Raw genomic sequence first — 22,228 nt, forward strand, 5'->3', positions numbered from 1 at the left:
TGGATCTTCAGTTTAGACTTATGAAATGAAAAATACTTCTTTTTCATATTAGACCACTTTTAATGATGACTCTGATCTTAGCTCACTAAGATCCCTCCTTCAGGGAATTACAGGGAATATGATCCAGATCCTTTTCTTCTGTAATCAGACCTCTGAGTTACTGCAGGGACTGGGCATGGAGCAACCCAAGGAATGAAGGGTTAACGGGTTCTTCTACCAGGCCTGTCATCCATCAGCTTTCTCAAGTACACACTGGGCAAGTCCAGCATCCAAAGCTGTTTACGGCTGAATCCTCTTACAAGTGCCTGACATGTAGTGCTTCTACTCCAGTTGATTACAGGAGTATGCATGCGTTTTAAATTCCAGATGGACAGGAGGCAGACACGACATTTTGTTTTGAAAACTGAGGAGGCCGATCTGCGTTGCGTGCCACACTGACACAGTGATCGACTCCGTGACAATCTGCAGATGTGTGTAATTCACTTTTGCGTAAAGGTAACTTTATTTTCCTAGGCAATGTTCTGTAGTGGGATGCAGTGGATGTGTTTAAAAACCAAACTCTCAGTGGTTGAGATGAGAGCATACCTGGGGGTAAAGCCCTGAGAACTCACCAAGTTCCCTAGAGGAAACTCATCTTATTTTCTTTATAGAATAAGGGGTATTTGAAAAAAAATAACAATTTTTAAAAGATTTATTTATTTGAGATGCAGAATTACAGACAGCAGACAGAGAGGCAGAGGCAGAGAGAGAGGTCTTCCGTTTGCTGGTTCACTCCCCAAATCAACTGGAGCTGGGGCGATCCCTAGCCTGGAGCCAGGAGTTTCTTCCGGGTCTCCCATGTGCGTGCGAAAACCCAAGCACTTAAGCCATCCTCTACTGCATTTCCAGACCATTAGCAGAGAGCTGGATCTGAAATAGAGTAACTGGGACTCGAACCGGCGCCCATACGGGATGCCAGTGCCCCAGGCGGAGGCTTAATTACTATGCCACAGTGCCGGCCCCCAAATCAACAATTTATACTTTGTCTTCTGGTGTCATGTTGTTATCCACTGTCGGGTGTTGTTAAGTTGGCCACCCCAAAGCTTGTTGCCTCTGAGACCTCCCAGTTGGGAGACATCGGACAATGGTTTCCAATACTGCCAGTTGATGTCCCCTCAGCTCCAATCACTTCCTTTACTCCCACTGGTGACAACGCCTACTGGCCTCATTCTGTTGTTTTGACCTTTCTCTAGAGGTTTCTAGCTACTGAGACTATCTCCACGGTGTTGTCCCTATGTGACTCAAAGAACATGATGGAACCTTGGTGAACTCCCCAGTGGCATTCATGAACAGTCTGAAACTGAAGTGGGTTTTGAGCCTGTGTCCCGTGAGAGCTAGTGGGTGTTGCTGACCTATGGAATGCAGTGCAGATCTCAGATACACTGACTTCTGTCTCAGACTGAAGTCTCACACTCATGGACGTTACCACTGACATCTGCAATGTCGTAACTCAATAAGCACAGATGGCTTGTGAGTGGATCTAAAGCATGCATCTCTCCAAAGCTTTACTCTGGTTAGGCATTTCTGCTTTCGTTGGTGAGGGCCCCAATTTGGATAACCCATGACCTCTGCCTTTATGGACCACATAATTACAGGAACCATGAAGGTTTCCCCTCCTCAGTACCACTCTCGCCCAGGCAGTTGGGATGACTTGATGGAAGAATCCTCAATAGTGTTTCTACTTTGGAAGGAGGCAACCTTGAGGTTTATACCTTGTTGATGCAAATGTTCATTCTGTGGATAAGTGGAAAGAATAATGTAAAAGTGGGGCTGTCTTTTTATATAGTAGATCCACCTCTTCTTTTTTAAAAGCTTTATTCATTTATTTGAAAGGCATAGTTATATAGAGGGATGGAAGGAAAGAAAGAGAGAGTGAAAGCAAGAGAGAGAGAGAGAGAAAGAGTCTTCCATCTGCTGGTTTACTATTCAAATTGCCGCAATGGCCAGGGCTGGGCCAAGCAGAAACCAGGAGCCTGGTGCTTCATCCAAGTCACACACATGAGCTTCCACTTCTTATGCAAAAGTTATTTTCAGTGATATAAAAGAGAAGAGACCCACAAATTGCAAGGATATCCCCCATCCCATGAAGAGAGCACGGTTCTCACTGGGTGGGATGGACCTTGGAGGAGAACTGGTCAGTAGAAGAACAGGGGAGCAGAGCCCCACGCCCACAACAGTAACCACAGAACTCTGGTTCTGCTCATTGTTTTGCTTGGTTTTGTTTTTGTTTTTGTCTTCCAGTGAATACACCCCAATATTCAGCCTTGAAACTGCTGCAGCCAGAGAAGACCAGCAATTCTCAGATAATCTGGAAATGCAATCTCATAGAATGTCAGATCCTGCCACACTCCATAAGTATGGTGAGGGATTTTGGACACAGCTTGAGCTGAGGTAAGCATGAACAATAAGCATGAAACAATATGGCAAAACACCAGATGGCCAAAGTAACAACCTGTGGAAGAAGAGAAATCTTGCAGGGGACAATAGGCCCAGTGGAATACTAAGTAAGTTGCAGAAATAGAAGGAAAGATCGAAGTAATCACTGTAAAGATAGAGAGAAAAATACCAAAAAACTTAAAGTGAAAAGGAGGCCATTATAGGGAAGACAGATGTGATCATGACATCCCTGAAATGGTTAATCCACATAAAAGGAAAACTGCTACTACATGAAACAAATCCCTGGAATGAAGACATGACTGAGTCTTCAGATGAAATGCAACGTATGGAAGCTTAGATCAGCAGAGCCATGGAAATCTCTCAGAATGAAAATATAATTATTCAGGCACTCAATGTTGATAAAACAGGGAACACGAAGAGGAGAAATTCCCACGCCAGTAGGAACCAGATCGGAATGGTTCACAGCTAAATACCCACCTGGAGCAGCACATGACCCATAGCATATGCTCAACAAATGTTTGTGGGGTGACTGGATATAGACTGAACTTACTAGAGCTGTGATTGTCAAACATTACAGGCAGCCAGATCGCCACTACAATATAAAGGGACGTTGTAAGTTATGAGGCAGCTCAAGACATGTTCTCCTACTAAATATTCTTGAAAAACATCCAGTCAAGCAATCATTGAATAAACCAAGTAACAGTTGAATAAACTGAGTAAGCCAAGTTGTTGACAGGGTAAAATGGTAGTTTGCAAATGTAAGATAGATGTATTATTTTAGTTTTGAGAGAATTAAAAAAGAGTGTTCTGATTTTTCTCTGGGTCTAAAGTTTGTAAAATTTCTCATGTGAACAGAAGAAACCTGATCCAAATTGTTACAGCAATAATGAGTTGCAGCATTAAATCCAAATAGATTTCATCACAATTTCTTTCTTTTAAAAGTACAGTGACTTTCTTAAATAACAAAACTGAAAATCCCATTTGTCTATTTTTGTTGTAGATTAGGGAAGAGTGAAAGAATTCATGTGCATTTTCACATACGATGAAAGTAACATAGATGATGCAAACACGCCTAATTCCCATTTTGTATCAACTTAACAACAGTTTGAAGTTTCTACCTCAACTTTTCCTTGTATATTGGATCTGCCACTCAGTTTTTCCATCTGTGAGTAACTGTTAACATATGATTCTTTTGAGAAAAAATGACTTTTTGATCAGACCTCCCCAGAAAAATAAAAGCTTTCTTGGCCAAAGCAAAATTATAATGACTAAAAGAAGTGTTCGTTTTATAAGTAAACTCTTATTATTATTGCGTACCATCTCATTTAGTACACTGTGCAAAAGAAATACAGGACTGTTTTAATTGGATGAAGATACATTAAGCAGCTATAAAGATGAGGAATGTATTATGGTGTTGAAACACTGAATGTTAATCTCAACCCCTGAATGACTTTACATTATAAAGTTAATTGTAATTTGGTTAACTCCACTGATGAAAGCTTGTCAAGAGCGTGATTGGACACAAATGTTATAGAGTCAGATAATTTTCAGTTTAATCTAGTTCTACTACTTATGTTTTGCAATTATTGTTATTTATAAATAGTACTAATCTTGGCAACTGAGTAAACTTGGTTAATAATGAAAATGAGATCATTTGCACAAAATTTAAAGAAAAGTATTTTGGACATACTAAAACATCAGTGATGTAAATATTAACATTAATAATGAAAGCATCTAATAGGTTAATTTCTGCCTTAGCTTTTTGTATTTAAATGTAAGTCTTATTTGCCACTATTACAGATGGTAGAATCAAATTTCCCTAAGCAATTGTTGCTGTGTCAAAATTGTCAAATTATCTGCTATTTTAATTGCACATTTACTATTCCTTTTCCATTAAGAATAGTTTTACACCCCAAAAATTGCTTGAGTGGTACATTGTACTGTCTTCCCCAGATATAGCTCCAACACTGATTTTTATTACTATTGAGTCTTTTAAGAGATTACTAATCACTTTCTAGACCTATAATACAGACTAGCAATCACTTTTTTTGAGATATTTTCTATTTTTCTTTTTTTTTTAAAGATGTATTTATTTATTTGAAAGGCAGAGTTACAGAGAGGCAGAGACAGAGAGAGAGAAAGAGAGAGAGAGAAGGTCTTCCATCTGCTGGTTCACTCCCTAGATGGCTGCAACTTTTGGAGTTGCACCGTTCTGAAACCAGGAGCCAGGAGTTTATTCCGAGTCTCCCATGCAAGTGCAGGGGCCTAAGGACTTGGGTTATTTTCTACTGCTTTCCCAGGCCATGGCAGAGAGCTGGATTGGAAGAGGAGCAGCCAGGATTTGAACCGGCGCACATATGGGATGGCGGCACTGTGGGTAGCAGTTTTACCTGCTACGCTATAGCGCCATTTTCTTTTAATTGTGTGACAGTCAGTGTGTGAGTTCCAATTTCATAGCTCTAGTCTTTGCCCGATTCATTTGAATGTCTTCTTTCAAGTTTCATCTTCCAAAACAATTCTCCTAACATGAGGCACACATATTAAAAAATCCTTCAAAGACTTAATATGTCAAACAAATAAAACAGTATTTTGTAAATATGACACATGGTTTGGCTGGCCTCATAGGAACTGTGAAGTATTAGCAAAACAAATATCAGATTTGTTGACATTTTGGTCAAAGCAGTAGCTTTGATTTGATTTCTGGACAAAAAAAAAAAATCAGGCTCCAAATTTTATTAGAAATGAGTTGTCATTCAATTCAACCCAAAAGATATTTACCAGGAGACTAATACCTATTAGGTCTCTGCAACACTGGACATAAAACTGAATAATTTAAAATTAAAGACACAAAGATTGTCTTCAAAGTGGTATGAAATGCACACAGAGTCTTAATAATACAAGATGGATAAAAAAACTTGTTATATGCAACAAAAGAGAGAGATAGCGGATCTTGTAGGAGTGCTATCCGGATTCGGTATATGGATGTTAAAGGAGATAAGAAAGAAGAGAGAGTTGATCTTTTCAGTCTTGTGTGGTCAAGGGGTTTGGAACAAGTTTTAAATTATAAAAAGGAATTGAGGAGCCACCTAAGCAGAAGAAAGTCATTCCTAAAGAATGGAATATTCCCATCCAAATTGCTGAGGTTAGATACTAGGGCATTGTTCAAGAGAAGACAGTAAGGAAAAACATTAGGGAAAAACAGTGAGGCAGGGGATGTCGGCCCAGCCAGATGTGGTGAGGATTTCTCGCGAACGTGGCTGGAAAATATTAAGTTGGCACAGAGCTGAACATCCCTGAAATAAGTGCACGTTAAAATTAATTTTGCCCAGTGTTCAAACTTTCTGGTAAGTATTCGGGAGTTGTTTCATAAAGCAGGGCACATGTATTGTTTGCTACTGTCTTTGTACTTGGGACTCAAGACTACCTTGAAGTGCATTACTTGAAATGTTATTATTCCCGTCTGTTAGCCAGCTCATAAATCTATGTGAAAAGTTATTACAAATCCGATTCAGCATTATGTTTGTGTGTGATTTTAAAATGAGTTTCGTATATATTTCTACCCCAGAGGTTACACACCTGGTTTTAATCCAGGCAAGGGCCCATTCTCCAATGTGAGATTACAGCAGATTTCAGTAGTAGGTGATTTATAGTTGTTTCAAATTTTCACACAATAAGTAAATTAATTTAGTTTATCTAACTTTTTATAGACATATAGTTATGCTTGACAGCTAAATAACTGGAAAAACTATCATTTATCATCAAAGGGGCTTCATAAAACATTAGTATACAAAATGAGAGAGTTTTGCAACACGCCCACTTTGTTTCATTCTTGGCACAGCCAGTTGGGTTAGAAATCACTAGAATTCTTTTCTATTAGTAATAGTTTGTAAGACTCAAGGAAGGAACATGATCCGTAACCACACCTCAGTCGAATTTTTCCCATATGCAATAAGCTGTATAAGAAGTGGTAAAAACTCACAGGGGCTGTTGTAGACGTGGTTCTATTTGCAGCAGTTTGATTGAAGTCTCCTGCCCTCACAGCACATTATTAATTTCTTGCTTCAGAGAAAATAAACTTCAAAATCCTCTTAATGTGTTTGGCTACTTACAGTTCTCACTCTCTTTTTAAACGCTTTGGAGGAGTTGTTGCACATTTTCAGGATTCACTGTGGACTCGCCCTGGGTCAGCCCATCTTGCAGAGCACTGTTCCAGAAATTATATAACTGGGCCCCTTGGAAAGCATTCGGCATGGGTCACTTCATAATGTATTTTTCTGGTGTTTCTTGATGCAGCTTGTAGACAAGGTTTCTTTTAGGTGTGTGGATTTCTAAACGAAAGATGTGTGTACTGGATAATGTTGCGATGTGGTTCATTGAATAGTTTAAAGAAGTCCTATGTAGGAGAATACAGATAATCCAAGCCAAAAATGCTTGGCAGACAAAGAGGAAAGTGTCTCGCTGAGCACTCCTGCCCGTTTGGCTAAAGATGTCTTGTTCCTTCATGACCACGGTAAGAAGCAGAAGAAGCACAAATGATTTCCCACTCTGAATCAAGCTCTGAGATGCATGGGCTGGATAGGGAGGCAAACACGAAAACAAATAATTTTTTTATCTTGGCCTAATAAACTCTTTCTATTTCTTCTGTAACTGAGCAAAAAAAAAAAAAAAAAAAAAAAAAAAAAAAAAAAAAAAAGGAAAGAAAAGAAAAAAAACTAAACAAAAACAAAGAAAGAAAAAAGGAAAAAAAAATCTCTCAAACTAGAAAACCAGAATAACCAAACCAAAAGTATACACAACCCCAAACCATCACAATCTAATGGAGAAACAAGTGATCAAAAAGATATTCTATTAATGTTTGCAGCAAGGATTAGCAACTACAATTGCTGGGAATATTTCTGAGAGGTTTTCAGAAAGTACATTTAAGGGGTTTTAGAAACTGTGCGTGGATTTCAAAATGTTTTCCACCCAAATGAACACATATTTTAATTCCATTTTTTTCCTGTAAACTTTTTGAAGTTCAAGTACCTTTGTATGGGGTACCACTTTCTGTTCTGGGGTCCTATCCCACGGATACTCTATTGCTGCCAGTTGTAGTTGATGACAGACTCTTCCCAAGAAATACAAATTTGTGATTATGACCTCTGGGGTTCTAGACTGCTTCAGATTGCTTGTACCTATGGAAAAAAAAAAGAATTAACATCATTTTAGTTTGAAAAAAATGCTCTGTACTATTCTGTGCATATTTTATTTTTCAATAAAACATCCTGATAGCAACAGGTTTGAATCCTAAAACAATAATCAAGGTTTGGCCGATAGATTTGTTATTTGGAAAAAACAAATGCCATGAAAATGCATTTCACAGAACAGGTAAAGAGTGCAACCAGATTTCACCAATCAAATTTGAAGTCCTTAGTTTTCAACTGCACGAGAGATAAGGATTTTGATTCAAATATTATTGGTTGATGTGACTTCTCAGACTTGAATTAAATAAAATGAAGGAGGAAAAACCACAGTTAGCCAAGTTTATGGTCAGTAGTACAACAATGAAACATTTGTTTATTTTGCAGAGCTTGGGCACAGGACCCCAGGACTCTGTGAGATTAAGAAACAGGTAGAATGAACGACCTTTCCCAAAGCAATGCCGAATCTGGTGTTGTATTCCCTCGAACGTTTGACAAAATACATGAACAAATAATGAAAGAATGTGCAAACCATGTGGGAATGAGGAGGCTATTGCCTTGGGTGTTAGACTAGGATTGCCTGTGATACACCCATCTGTCCCAATTCAAAGGATGAGATGTTCTCAAGCTCTTTAAAGTCAGAGATCAGATAATATTCCATTATGTGTTAGAATTATTGGTTACCAGAGGCACTATCCAGATTATTTCTGTGGTCTCCTCCCTGGGTGTGCTACCACCTCCCATTTCGTTCTCATGCTATTATAACTCCTGAGGGCTGGAGGCCACCAGGCTGTCATTGGGAAGAGTGTGGAAATACAAATTAGATTTGCAGCTACCTACTGGCTTTCTTGATATGCTAACAGTCATTTAGTAATAGAAGATTCTTTCAACCTATAAAAGCCTAAAGTTATAATATCTGTTATATACAAAGCCAGTTTTAAGAACTGAAATTTATTGAAAAGGAGAGCCCGGGATTATGATTGCTTGAGATTTGACCCAGTTGTTCCTCCTACACTCATCAAAATTCTCTTTGAGAAACAAAACAGAGCACTTGTTGACTTATATTATTATTTCATTTCAGAGAGACTTTGAGTCAAGTTGGGTGGTTTGTCAGACTCCTTTATTTTGTGTTTTTTATTTTCATTTTCATTTTAATGAATTTTTAACAGATTCAATATGATTTGTAGATACAAGTCTAAGAACATGATATTCCCCTCTTCTCTCCCTTCACCCTCCTTCCATGTGTTTTTTTATTAGTTTTTGAGATAACATATTTTAAATCTAGTTTACAGTAAAAAGGTTTACTACTTCACCAAATAAGCAGTTCCACAAGTGAAAAGCAAAAAGAGCCTAGCTTAGTGGGAATATGGACCACGGCTGTAAGCTGTAATTGAATGGAAAAACGACCATTTCACCCATACACTATTTTTTGTCAATTAGTCATTCATTATTTCTTTCAATGAGATAGAACCAATGACCATGTATTTTGTGTTTCTCTGAACAATGGAGAAAACCTAGAACTAAGTTAAACATATGCTTAACTTAAAGAATTGTCAAGTCGTAGGAATTGCATCTCCTTCAGTTTTGAATTGCTACTTCAGCTCTCTTTAAAGGTGTCAAATTTTTCACATACAAATGCATTGCTTTGCTTTTCCTGTCAAATCTAAGTTTTCCGTGTTGCTCTAACTCAGATTGCCTCCTTTTCTTTTCCTGAGTCATCCAAGTTCCAAGCCTAGGCCTTCTCTTCGCTTTGTTTGCCCTAAACCTTGCTCACAAGGTACAGGAAAACTGCCACTCTGCAAGGCCACTGAGTGTCTCTCTCTGTTTGTGCCCATCTTCCCCCTGAGTCACTCCTGTCTAATTTCTTTTAATCATTTTAATCTTTATTTGAAAGGGATGGAGAGTGAGTGACGGGGAGAGAAAGTGTTGCCCCTGAGCTGGACTTCCCCTCAAATGCCTACATCAGCTGTTGCTGTGCTGAGCTGAAGTCAGGAGCTTCGTGCTCAATCCAGGTCTCCCAGATGGGTTGCAGGGACACAACTACTTGAGCCATCATCCCTGCCTTCTATGGTCTTCATTATGTTAGAATAGAAGTCAGGAGCTAGAATCAGAACTTGAACCCACAGGATCCAATGTGGGAAGCAGGTATGTGCACCCCAACTGGCATGCCAACTGCGTGGGCAAATGCCAGCTCCTGTCTCTCTTTTGATCAATTCTTCCTGATTGCCAAATTTCTAACAAAGATAATATTATTAATACAAGGTCTATGAGTATTCAGCCCTACTACAATTTTATTTGACCAATGAGGAAGGTCATTTTTTTAAAACATAAGGCTGTTCTCTATGGATAATAGCTGGGTAATTTCTCCAAAGTGGAAAATACGATTTCAGGAGGAGAAAATGAATGTTTATTTAGTGCAAATTTTATAACATGCATTTTCTATGAACTTTTGGAAGACCCTTTGTATATCCCATCCAAAATGTTTCTTTGTGTGTGTATTTATATAATATATATGAAATGTATAAGTATATATACACAAAAATATAGGTGTGTACATGGATATAGCATATATATAGATATGGAAACAAATAGATATACACACAGAGTTGGAACTTCAGGTCCATATGCATATTTGCACATATCAGAGATAAGAAAGACAGAATATATGCAAAATTACACAGATTTTCAAAATGAGTGGAAAAAGTTATCAACATTTATATTAAAATATTTTTGGAAAAGCTACGTGTCAATGGAAAAGTAAAGGATTTGGTTCTTTTGTACAAAAGCTATTAAGCTCTAAGTTCTTATTTTTTTATTTATTTACTTATTTGAAAGGAAGAATGAGAGAAGAGAGAGAGAGAGAGAGAGAGAGAGAGAGAGAGAGAATCTTCCATCTGTTGGTTCACTCCCCAAGTGGCTTCATGGTTGCAACTGCTGGGGCTAGACCAGGCTGAAGCCATCTCTGTTTCACTGGTGAGTGGAAGGAGCCCAAGCATTTGGGCCATCACTCACTGCCTTCCCAGACACAGTATCAGGAAGCTGGATCAGAAGCAGAACTTCTGGGACATGTTCATATGGATGTCAGCATTGAAAGCAGCAGCTAAACTCAGCTGTGCCACAATGCTGGTCCAATTATTACTGTTTTACTTCCATCTAATGCTTGCAACAGTGCGAAACTTTATGCATCTTTGAAAATAACTGAATTTGGAATTTTGAAAAAGAAGGTAGATTTATGCCAATAATATGATTTTAATTGCAATTATAGGTTTTTTCTATTTGAATTACTAGGCTTATTTTTATTAAGTAGATGAAATTTATTATAAATTTATGTTTCCTGGACCATTCTCAGCTTGTTTTACTCTGCAGGAGAGAGTAAGGTGACTTCTCTTGCCTCTACTACCCCTTCTACCTCGCAGATGTCTCAGGAATGTGCTCTTCTCTCTATTCCAGGCTATCCTTCCCCCTGTCCGCCTGGTATGGATGACATGAAGCAGTCAATTGTGACATATTTGCTCTGACAAGAAGATCATATGAGGATAGAAGGAACGACTACTGGGTTAGGAATCACAGTACTGGAGTCTAGCGCTGGCTCTATCCTGGAGATCCCATGGGTCTTGAGAAAAGAACACCACTTATTCTATCCGTGAAAGAGTACGACAGGACCACATGGCCTCTATGATCTTTCTGACTCCATTCAGCTGAATTCCAGGAATACCTTTCCTTCCATACGTGGTTCACTTATTAGTTCTTTATGTCAGGATGTTAATTCCAGTAGCATGCTCCGCTTCTTAAGTAGTCCCAAATTATTTATTAAAATTCTATCATTAGCACCTTTATTTTGGTTCAGCCGATCATTTGTTGAAATGCCAATAGATCTTGATATTCTGTTGTTTAAATTTTTATTTTTGCGGGTAGGAACCCACCTATTGGTCCACTTTCCAAATGCTCACAATGGCCAGGGTTGGGCTGAGGTTGAATCCGGGGGCTTGGAACTCAATCTAGGTCTCCTCCATGGACAGCAGGAACTGAATCATTTGCATCAGCACTGATACCTTCCAGTGTCTGTGTTGGCGGGAGGTTGGAAACAGGAGCCAGAGCTGGGAACTGGACCTCGTTATTCTGTTGAGGGTGCGGATGTCTTAACTCTCACCCTTGAAATTTTTGATGGAGCAATTATAAGCTACTGATTGAGGAAGAGAGATCCCTGAAGGGCACCTGAGCGAACTCTGAGGACCCACATTCACTCTCTCTGTTTCCAAAGCTGTGGCCATACCCATGTTTTCTGCTTGTCTGATAGTCTCTAAGCCTCTTCATTGACTCCAATGCCTTCAGAGGGGGAGTAGAGGAGTAAGATGGGGTTTTGAATGTCCTATTGCATCATAAATATCTGACCAGCAATCCTTCAAATCTAGCAAACAGTCACCACAAAAGCTTTAATTTTGGGTATGACACAGGATTTCAGGGACGCAAAACACATTGCTGATTCGTCTCAGCTGTGAGAAGTGCACACTTTAGGAAACACAATGTAGAAACATCCAGGGATGTTCATTCTGGCCCTTTGAACCAGCACTCTATTATTTTTCTAACGTGAGGGTTTCTAGTCAGTGCAGGTGCACTCCAGCACACTTCATCCCACACTGAAGCACTCCCCACTGTATTTCCTTGGCTCTTCCTCACTCCTTTGTTTCACCCTGGCGACCCCTGAAACACATAAAGTCATCGACCTTAGTGGAGTACCAGGTAAACAGGTAATGCCAGTTAGTTTTATAAGTCACAACAGGTGTGTGAGGGTGTGCTGGTGTGGGAAAAGACAGGGACCAAGCCCCAAAGACATCCCCTCCCTCTTTGTGGACCATACATCTGTCCCCAGAGAACACCGACCACCCAGTGGATAATGTGAGACACTGGTACACGTAGAAAGAAAACAAACAGTTTCTTAAAGCTAACTATGGGTTTAGAGCAGCCTGCACAGCAAGAACTTGAATCCGTGGGAATCTGACTTGAAATTGCATTTTGTTATGGTTGCCATCTCTGTTAATTTTTTACATTCAGTCCTTTCTATGCAAGTTTTCTCCTCCCTTTGGCATCTGACATAGTGATGGACTGTGGGCTAAACAAAGCTGACATTGTGAATTCCCTGTCCTGGGTTCATGCCTTGAAAAAGATGGTTTAAAAATAGAAAACCTTTATGGAATTAAATTACTACCTTAATCCTAAAGCTGCTGAATTTCTATTTTGTTTACAATGGTGTAACCCTAATTCTTTTGACACTTGGCTTAAACACGTTGCTTTCGGTCATGGCTCTGTAGTCCAACCTGGAACGTAGTTTATGGCTAATGTGATTTAGAGTCTTGAGAAATGTGTTTCACAGCACAAGCGGTGATAACACAGCCATGGTTACCATGGCGTGCAAACAGCATCCACCATCCCATTGTATTTGTCATCATCTGTGGTTTCTGATATGACGTCTCTTTCGGATTACACAAGAGGGTGGGCAGAACTGCACAGCGCTTTGTTACACATTTCCTGGAGGCGGAATTGCTACGCTGGCATCCGCTGTGGGAGCCGTGATAAGAAATTTCTCCTTCAGAACCTTCTCCAATAGTAGCCACCCCTGCTTTCAGAGGACCAGAAAGCCCATTTGGAAGGGCATCATCGTGTGTTTCTTTGCAGAAGAAGGGTAAGAGGGCGATAAGCAAAGAGAGAAAAGTAGGCAGTTTTGCTCATTTTAGGATTAGAGGTCTCCCAAGCCAATCAACTACCTGACTGTGGAAACGTTTTCCGTTTACAAACAGCAGGGGGCGCAAAACCGAGGGGGCGGGTTTGCATGTTTGCATGGTCTACTTGATACTGGCACATGTGTGTGGATTTTCTGGATTCTGATTTGTTAAGCGCTCATTGTTTACCTGTTCCATTTGCTAGCTATTAGAATCTCTATTCGAATTCCCTCAAATAAGTATGTGCATTATTTGTGTATATATTTTTTCAAAGGATTAGTGGGATTTTCTTGCCAACTCTCTCCAGTTTGCTCAGAACTCCAGTGCACATCAGAATTCTCATTTGCTAGGTTTTCAGGCCTGCTTTTTCTTGATTAGGGGTCTTAGTGTGCTATTTATAGAGTAGAATGACAGTCTCCAATCATGGACAATATCTCATAAATTCTGAACTTTGGTTAAAGACAAGACACAAATAAGAAGATCAGAAAAATAAGCTGGGGTGGGCATTGTGGTGCAGTGGGTTGAGCAGCCTGTTGGGGATTCCACAGCCTAAATCAGGGCTGGTTCAGTTCCCTGCAGCTCCATCAATTTCCTGCTAATGAACAGTCCGGGAGACATCAGGTGATGACTCAAGTATTTGAGTTTCTGTCATTCACCTGGGATCCCTGGCTGAGCTCCCTGGTTTCTGGCATTGGCCTGACTCAGCCCTGACTGTTGTGGGCATTTGGGGAGTGAGGCAGTGAGTGGAAGGTCTGTCTTTCTCTCTCTTGTTCTGCCTTTCAGGTAGATGAAAATAAAAATGAATGAAAAAATAAATTTGAACCCAGTGAGTAGGCTGGGCTGACCCAGTGTCACTAACTTCACTTTTACAAAGGAAATATGACACTTTTAAATGTTTGTCTTTTTGGCCTTTACAGCATAAAGGAGATTGATAAAATTAAATAAGACTCCAAACTTTGTCGTGTGTCACTAAATTAACTGATGATTTTCACAGGGAAGGTCATTCACTAAAAGCACTATAATTATATTCAAGAGCAGAAAGCCTGAGAGAAAATATTTCTCCTAGATAGGAGGGTTATTACGCATAGCACTTTATTGAGGGCTTAGAAATCAATGACAGGAAATTTTATAAATTAAAAATCCATCCCACACGTGTAGGATTTTTGAGGTGATTTCCATTTTAGAATTTCAAACTCACAGTGGGACTCTACCTCACCCACTCTGGTTTCCAGGTCCACAGATGAGAGTGTGTGGTGATCATGCCCACTCTCTCTTGCTGGACAGAAGCAAAGCTAAACCATTGGTTTGTGAAAACCCCAAACAAATGAAATCGTCATGGAGCACAGCCCTGGTTCAGAATGCTGTGACATTTGTATAGCTTGTCCTCCCTCTGAATTGCAGTAAGATGATCCAAAGCATGATAGAAACATTTCCAACCCCTCCGATTGTCTATTAAAACTGGGATAGCATGTCTTCTGTAAACCAGAAATTAAGGTGATCTGTGCAGGGGGAAGAAGGTACCCAGGAGGGTACGCAGGGATGGGACCTTCAGAGGGAAAAGCTTTGGGAGAGAGCAAGGGAAGAAGAGTCACCTGCAGAACACAAATCAGGTTCCATCCTGCGTCTCTAAATTGCACAAGTCTCATGGAGGCTTTGCACTAACTCCAGCTAGGTAGGGAGGGGGCTCATCCATTGTGTGCTACTCTAACACGGGGATTTAAAGGCAACAGGGATGCATTTGGCCAAGTTCTGGCGGCTGGCGAGTCCCAGACCCAGACATGTACAGGAGGGGAAGGGGCTGTGTCCTCACACGGGGTCCAAATGTTGAGAGGAGCTAGCTTTGTAAGCACCTCCGTGTCGCTCTGAGGGAGGAAGCCTCACCATCGAATCGCATCTTAAAGAACGCCCCCCTCCACACACACACACCACCACCACCACAATATTGGCCAGTAAGTTTCCACCTTAATTTTGGAGAAGTCACATCCAGACCCTAGCAGCAGGTGTGTGCAGAGCAGCCTTGATGCTGACGGTTGGAGGAGAATCGCTACTGCCAGCCACACGACTTCTGAAACACCTGACTCCTGGGAAGCAAACGCTGTTTTTCATGAAAATAATTGTAGTGGTTTTATGCCTGTTTTGCCCAATGAATGCATATTCACGGATTGGTGTTAAAGGAAATAGAATTATATGGCGCGTGAAAGAAATGACTAATGATGATCATTAGGCACATTATTTTTTATATTTTTAACATTTTTAATCAACTGGCTAAGGTACTGTTTGTAAGTATTTTAAAAGACTTTTTATTTATTTATTTGAAAGACAGAGTGAATCAGAAAGAGATAAGAGTCGAGAGAGAGATCTTCCACCTGCTTGTTCACTCCCCAAGTGGCCGCAATAGACAGGGCTGGTCCATGTGGAAGCCAGGAGCCAGAAGATTTATCCTGGTCTACCACACGGGCAGTAGGGGTCCAGATACTAGGGCCATCCTCCACTGCCTTCCTCGGTGCCGTGTTAGGGAGGTCGATGGCAAGCAGAACAGCTGGGATTCAAACTGCTACTCCCGGTGGCTCCACCTGTTATGCCACAACACGGATCCCTGTTTTAAAATTCTGTACAACATGTTTACTGATGACAGAATTAGTTATCTAATGACCAGTCTACTTCCGCAGGTCTCTTTAAAATATCTTTGATTTAAAAGAAATGATTTTGGGGGGGCTGGTGGTGTGTAGCTTGTACAGCTGCCACCCATGACAGCAGCATCCCATATGGGTGCTGGTTTGTGTCCTGGCTGCTCTGCTTCCAGTTCCAGATCCTTGCTGATGTTCCTGGGAAAGCAGTATAAGATGGCCCAATTCCTGGGCCCCTGCCACCCATGTGGAAGACTTGATTGAAGCCCTGGCTCCTGGCATTAGCCTGGTCTAGACCTACCTAGCCTTGAGGCCATCTGGGGAGTGAACCAGTGAATGGACTCTCTCTCTCTCTCTCTCTCTCTCTCTCTTCCTCTCTCTCTCTTTCTCTCTCTTTTTCTCTCTCTCTCACTCTGTGTGTGTTTGTGTGTCTCCTTCTCTCTCTGTAACTCTGACCTTCAAATAAATCAATTTTTAAAAAATGATTATGTATATCTTCCTATAAAGTTATCTCAAGTTACTCCATGGTCATAAGAACTCAATTTTTATGCAATTTATTTAAAAAGAAACAAAAGGGCATGCCTTTGCCTGAGAGGGACACCTGCATGCCTTGTTGAAGTGCTTCTGGTCCAGCCCCAGCTCTGCTCCTGACTCTAGCTCCTTGCCTAGGAAGCAACAGGTGATGGTTGAAGTAACCAGGTCCCTGCCACCCACATGGGACACCTGGGTTGAATTCCTGGCTCCTAGCTTCAGGCTGACTCAGTCCTGGATATTGCAGGCATTATGAAGAGTGAACCAGTGGATGGACCTGCTCTCTCTCTCCCTCTTTCTCTCACTGTGTGTATGCGTGTGCACGTGCATGGGCACACGTGTGTCTTTCTCTCTCAAATAAATTAGAATAGAAAAACTTTCCAAAGTATAAAATAGTATACAGCTAACCTTCCTATCTCATTAGCGTTTTGGCTAAATTATATATCAACAATTAATGGGCTTTCAAAAAAAGTTCTATAATCAATTTTTAGAGAATCAATAGTTAATTTATTTCTTCACTATGGATCAAATAAGAGTATTTATTATGGTTCCATGCATTATGAATCTTGAGTGAACTTATAGGGCATGAAGTTTTCCTTATTATTCATTCATGGAACACCTCATCCTAGAATCTTTGTTATTATCTCACAGCATCTTAGTGTTTTTTAAAATAGTTTACAACACTGTTTTAGATTTTTTTGAAAGGCAGAGTGGACAGTGAAAGAGAAAGACAGAGAGAATGGTCTTCCTTTGCCTTTGTTTCACCCTCCAATGGCCGCCGCAGCAGGTGCGCTGAGGCTGGCGCACTGCGCCGATCTGATGGCAGGAGCCAGGTACTTATCCTGGTCTCCATTGTGGGTACAGGGCCCAAGCACTTGGGCCATCCTCCACTGCACTCCCTGGCCACAGCAGAGAGCTAGCCTGGAAGAGGGGCAACCGGGACAGAATCCGGCGCCCCGACCGGGGCTAGAACCCGGTGTGCCGGCGCCGCTAGGCGGAGGATTAGCCTAGTGAGCCGTGGCGCCGGCCTGTTTTAGAATTTTTTAAAATATCAGAGCTTGTAGTCTTTTAAATGTATTCTTTTTACATGATTGGGTTGTTTTTTATATAATATACTTTTTAGACAAAAGACGTGCTCATTCTTTGTGAAATGTAGAATTAGTGTAAAATCAAGAAAATTGCTTTAATAATTACTTCTTAGCAAACTTCTTCAAGGAAAATCACACATTCAGAAACAATCGATTGGACTATAGTTCCTTAGAAACAGAGATACTAATGTTTACTTTGGTTCTTCCCTTTCAAATACTCATAATTAGGAAAAGAAAACATAGCCTACTTTAAACATTGAATGCTGGATGGGGATGATTCTTTTCATCAAGAGAGACATCCTGTGTGCAGGATGCATGATCTAGATATGTAGATGCATCCAAAATGACTCAGTTCTCTCACCTGGGTGGATGAGACTATTTTATAGAGGAAGCTTAAGATTTTTCAGAACAGTGGTGTTAACCTAATGAGTGAAACCAACTTATGTGTCTGCAGGAGGAGATGAATGGATGGAGCAAAGAACATAGATGGTGTAGTGGAAAAACTGCATCTGCCAAGCAGCTGGAAATCCGTTCAAACAGAGCACCAGGGACAACACATTTATCGTTATAGCCTGATGTAACGGTTGCCTCTAAGTGTACAATTCTGTGTAAATAGAAAACAACATGGCCTTGAACCAGCTCATGCGAAAGAATCTGAGCAGGTACCATTCTGATCTCAATGGCCAGACCTGTGTAAGTTACAAAGAAATTAGCATCAAGTGTATTTTTCTGGGAAAATAGAAAATAAAGCCAGCAATGAGGAGCTGACCTTGAAGCCTTACTCAACAGTGATTGTCCTAAAGCTATTTGCAGCTTGAATCTGTCTCCTCCTTTGTTGCTTTGGCCCAGGAGTCTGTCTAGGGAACGAGCTGGATGTAATACACAGCCACACCATGTCAGTGTGTGGGCTGCAAACAAAACTGCTGATCTAACTTCACTCCACCCTGTAGGGTATTCAGTAGGAGGCCAGCTCCCCTGGGGACAAATGCATGCATTCAAGGAAGATGAGGAGTGGAGGGATAATATGTTTTTTTTTGCTTATAATTTAGAAAATCAAATTAATGTTTAAAGGTTACATGTCAATTTAATTGCAAGCCTCTGCTTAGATGGAAAAATGACACAGCCTTGGGAACGTGAGTTTTTATTCATGTATATGAAGAGATCTTCAGTAAATAAGAAAAAGAATTCTCAGAAATAACCACAGAATAGCCTAAATTAATTTTGCAACCGGGGCAACACCTTTCATCTAAGGTAGAGTGAGCTTTAAATCCTTTCAAACGCTTTGGAATAAGTCTTCCATCTCCTTCTCATTTCTTCTATGCCATTTTCACATGCTAACACTGCATATTTCCCACAGATTTTAACTTAAATTCTTGGAAGCTTAAGTTCATGAAATGACATAATTTTCCATGGTTGTCTAAAAAGTAATGGCATTTGTATTTTTCTATATCCTCCATGAAAATGATTTTCAATTTTCTTTCCATTCTGGAACCTGAGTACTATATGTATGACAACAGTTCAATGAAATGTCTGAACAAATTTGTAGGGATGCGGGCTCATGGGTGATGTATAAATTGATCGCCAATGCTGGGGAGACAGTTCCTCCTTTTGGTACATATGATATTTCGGTCTATACAGCATTTTAGCAAAAATGTTCTTTTCTAGCTTCAGCCTTTTAAAAACAAATGTCTTGCTAAGCAGTGAACAGAGTGCAAGAATGTAATATTTATATAATATTTTTGAAATACTTTCTTATTCTTTTCCCTCTTCTTCCCAATCTGAGGGTACTTCAAAAAATTTGTGAAACATTGAATTAAAGGGCAAGTTTATTTTGGTGCGTTATTTTTTGAAATCCATGCGTATATGAGGGATATTTAAAAGCTCCATGCATAGTTTTTTCGTTGTATCCATTTTACAAGAACTTTTAAAATACCCCTCCTATGTATGTATGCCAAAAAGAACACTGCATCAAAATAAGCTCCATTTTTTAGGAACATTTTGCCTATGTACCTAATTGAGAGAGAGAGAGAGAGAGAGAGAGAGAAAGGCTTGAGGAAAGAGGAAAATAAGCACAGTGGAATTTTTAAGAAGTGAAGATTGATGTATAATGGTCAGTGCTCCTGGGAGGTGGAATCAAATGAGGACTAAGAGGTGACCATTTGGCCTGGTAAGAGAGAAGTCATGGGGCCGGTGCGGCTCACTAGGTTAATCCTCCGCCTTGCGGCGCCGGCACACCGGGTTCTAGTCTCGGTTGGGGCGCCGGATTCTGTCCCGGTTGCCCCTCTTCCAGGCCAGCTCTCTGCTGTAGCCAGGGAGTGCAGTAGAGGATGGCCCAAGTGCCTGGGCCCTGCACCCCATGGGAGACCAGGAAAAGCACCTGGCTCCTGGCTCCTGCCACCGGATCAGCGCAGTGCGCCGGCCGCGGCGGCCATTGGAGGGTGAACCAACGGCAAAGGAAGACCTTTCTCTCTGTCTCTCTCACTGTCCACTCTGCCTGTCAAAAAAAAAAAAAAAAAAAAAAAAAAAAAAAAAAAGAGAGAAGTCATGGAGTGACAGGGACTAAGAGGTGATAGGCAGGTCTTGTGCATGAACAAAGGAGTTGTCCTTCAGCCAAGAGTGGAGTGGACATATACGTTTGCTTTCAAACAGATTGGCGGTGCACATAAATGCACACAGGTTTATAGATGTGGTGGTGGAGCAACGAGGAAGTACATGTATTTCTAGTGATTTTATTTTTCCAGTGAAAGAAGAAGCCAAGTCACCATTCACAAGAGAGCGATGAGAGTGAGTATTGAGAAACTGGAACGGGAGAATAAGAGCACAATAATCACCCTGCAGTGTGGATGAGGGAGTTCCCTGCAAGATGTGCAATCAGGGGCCCCGGCTCGTGCTAAATGCTGATTGGTTCAGGAGGCAACCACTCAGAAAAGTCAACCAATGGGATCACGGGATTGCTGCAGGGGCTTTCCTGGAGCAAGTTCCTTGGAAGAAGGAAGGGGTTGTGACCAGAGAATAGAAGTTGGGCAGCAGTGAGGAAGGGCAAGAATGATAGAGCATGACCAGCACTGAGTGGGTTTGGAATTGATCTTGTACATGGATATAAAGTCACCCAGATGATGGTGTGGGTGTTGGTGGAGATAAATACTCTAGTATTGCAGCAAAGGAGAAACACTGATAAGGAGGTCGGTGGTTGACGGAGGGGATGAAGGTGATATCTGGTGATTTGACTTTCAGGGAGTTGTGTTTTCTCAGAAGAGAGGAAAGTCAATGTTCTGGAGTATGTGATGATGTTCAGTGACAACATATGTTGCCATGGGGAAGTATAAAATTAGGGTGATTTTCCAAGTATCAGAACCAAATTAACTTCTGCCACTTGGTACATGAGGTGAGTTCAGGTGAGTTAAGTTCCCGGGCTCTCACTTTTCCCATCAGCAAATGGGGTAGGAGGTTTTCTGTCTCATGTGTTGATTTAAGGATTATGTAAGTGAAGTGGATATCAATGCCTTGTTCATAGTGGTTGTACAATGAGATCCACTACTACTGACTTTCAGCCATGGTAAGTGGAGTACTGGCGGCGGGGGGAGGGGGATGGATTCCATCTTGACCATTTATCGGATGAGCAGTGCCCTCCAGGAGCAGTCTGATTTCGGATAGGCCTGGACTATGAAGGGAATGTTTGGTGAGTGTCTGAGGATGCGGAACGTCTTGGTGACAGCCAACTTAAAGTCAACAGGGTTCAGTGTTAGCTTCCAGTACGTGGGGAGTTTGGTCCACACCACATTGTGATGAGAACCTCTGTGCCAGTGGGAGAAATGGAACCTCTCATTAGAGACTGCGGTACACAGCATCAAAGTGTTTTTGGGTGACTCTCATATTATTTTCAGGAGACGTAAGTATTATCTAAATATGATTGCCATCTCAATTTTGTTTTCTAAGCCATTGGCACATGTAGGGTGAGTCACGACACAGCATCCTGAGTATTTAAAGAATCAACTGGCCTGACCTTTCTAATTGAATGAGGCAGTCAGGAAAACAGTAACAGGAGCACTTTATCTCTGATGAAACACAGCACATTCATTTTGATTCACCTGGAAAAAATTAGATAAGAAAAGTAAAATGTGATTAACTTACAACCATAAATAAACATAGGTCCAATTTACCTAAACAAATCCAATCATGTGAAATATGAAACAAGAAGACTTTGAATAACTCTGAATTATGTAGCTATCTGGGGAATATGATTTAAACATGTGTCCAAGTTTGGCTTTTTCTTATTACTTGGAAGTGTTCAGCTTTCTGTCAACTTGTCTTATCATTTGGACTCTGCCTCTTCCTCCCAGGAATCAGGCGCATGTAGCTTCTCCCAGTAGGAGAATTTATAATACAAAGCAAAATACATAGAATTTTGGAGGAAATCAATGGAACAGTCAGGATGCATGCTGACTCTGAGAGCAATGCTCTAAGGGAATACTTACCAAGACAAGAGGAAATGATGACAGACAAGTAGAAGAGGTAGAAGATTTGCAAATGTAGGATTGTAATAAAGGCAGGTGTTGATACAGCTCAAAACTTCCCAATCCCCCAAATCTCGGATGCTTTATAGTTATGCCCTGGAGATCTTGTTAGTGTATTTTTGAAAAATTTAATAG

At 40.7% G+C, this 22,228-nt stretch overlaps 2 long non-coding RNA genes across 2 annotated transcripts; one reads left to right on the top strand and one right to left on the bottom strand.

The window, feature by feature from the left end:
- Window positions 1–674: 674 nt before the first annotated feature.
- LOC138843589 (uncharacterized) lies at window positions 675–6,567 on the bottom strand. The gene is made up of 3 exons (XR_011378529.1): window positions 6,416–6,567; window positions 1,633–1,773; window positions 675–909 (listed from the first exon to the last, which is right to left on the bottom strand). It is a non-coding gene; the product is annotated as an uncharacterized lncRNA (long non-coding RNA).
- Window positions 6,568–13,149: 6,582 nt separating this feature from the next.
- LOC138843299 (uncharacterized) lies at window positions 13,150–18,354 on the top strand. The gene is made up of 2 exons (XR_011377997.1): window positions 13,150–13,296; window positions 18,034–18,354. It is a non-coding gene; the product is annotated as an uncharacterized lncRNA (long non-coding RNA).
- Window positions 18,355–22,228: the final 3,874 nt, after the last annotated feature.

The sequence above is a fragment of the Oryctolagus cuniculus genome, chromosome 8, assembly GCF_964237555.1.
Source record: "Oryctolagus cuniculus chromosome 8, mOryCun1.1, whole genome shotgun sequence".
NCBI lineage: Eukaryota > Metazoa > Chordata > Mammalia > Lagomorpha > Leporidae > Oryctolagus > Oryctolagus cuniculus.